This window comes from Lycium ferocissimum, chromosome 8 (assembly GCF_029784015.1).
Source record: "Lycium ferocissimum isolate CSIRO_LF1 chromosome 8, AGI_CSIRO_Lferr_CH_V1, whole genome shotgun sequence".
Lineage (NCBI taxonomy): Eukaryota > Viridiplantae > Streptophyta > Magnoliopsida > Solanales > Solanaceae > Lycium > Lycium ferocissimum.
Window position 1 is genome coordinate 51,230,138 of NC_081349.1, and position 1,335 is coordinate 51,231,472.

The following is a 1,335-nucleotide window of genomic DNA, read 5'->3' on the forward strand; positions in this document are numbered from 1 at the left end:
TACTCGGGTACATCGACATTGCTAGTTATTACCTTTGGGCTTAGAATCCTGCGGGATAGTTGCTTGCATCTTTTGGTCATCTTGTACTTATGGTGCGAAACGGCGGTCGTGTGGGGCAAACAATGCTTCTTGGTAGTCCTAAACGATGTGTATTCTGATGTGAGATGCAACATTGTTATGGATGTCACCCTACCCAATTTCTTGGTAAAGCATATTTAATGCTTCCCAGTAAAAAATTGGGAAATTAAACCTAGGGTTACCTTTATCATGGGGAATCTCTTTTTTATGATAAACCCCTTTTGGTTATGTTTTAATTCAAATGTTTCCCCCCTATATCGGGGTTTTTCCCGGGGAAAAAGGATAAATAACTCAAAGGGTTAACCCTTTGATCAAAAATTCCCAAACCTCCCGAAGTAGCGGGGGCCGGGCAAAGGGGAAAAATGCTCGGATTCCCCTTCCCCCACGACTTTAAATTCAAAAGGGAAAGAAGTTAGCCGGTTCAAAAAATTAAAAAACCCCAAAGGCGGCCCCTTAAGAGGTGGTTTTTCTAGGATCCGGTCAGGGTTTAAAAGCAAAAAGTGTCAACTCTTACGTCTCTTTTAAAAAATTTTAAACCCCTCTCCTGGCCTAGTTTTTTCTGGGGTTCCTCTGCAGGGGGGAATTTCGGGGATGTTTTGGCGGTTTTGATATTTATACTATTACTTTAGGTCGTGCGTCATATTTGGGAAGGGAAAATTATTGGGATTTAGACTGGGGAAACCCAACTACATGACAAACAAAATTTTCCTACCAATATCCCCCTTTTCTTTTTCCCTACCTTGTAATTTTCCTTGAAGAATATGGTCGGGTAAATTTAAAGGGGGTTTTTTTTACCCCTTTGGGGAAGGCCTTTTTTAGCCAATTTCCCCCTTTAATTTTTTTTTTTTTTTTCAATTTAACTTGTTTTACTTAATTTGTTTGTGAAACGCTCCCTTTTGTTTTTCTTTTTCCCTTTTTGGGAACATGCCTCTTTTCAAGAGGGGCCTTGGGGGTTGGGGAGGAAAACAATGGACTCTATGTCATTGACTTAATTTTACTTTTGGGTTTACTTCCTTCTCTAAATACCATATTTGCTTCTAGTTCTTTTACAAAATGTGATTACGGTTTCCAATACTACTTTGTAATCCTATTGTTCCTATTAATAAAGAGATCTATTTTGAAACAAAGATTGGGGCACATGCCTTTTCTTTGAATAAATCTATTTTTGTTTGTCAGATAAATTGTCTAATAACCAATCTTTTATTTGCAATGTTTTCCCCCGGGTGGGCCGGAGATACCCAAAGGGATAGTTAAACA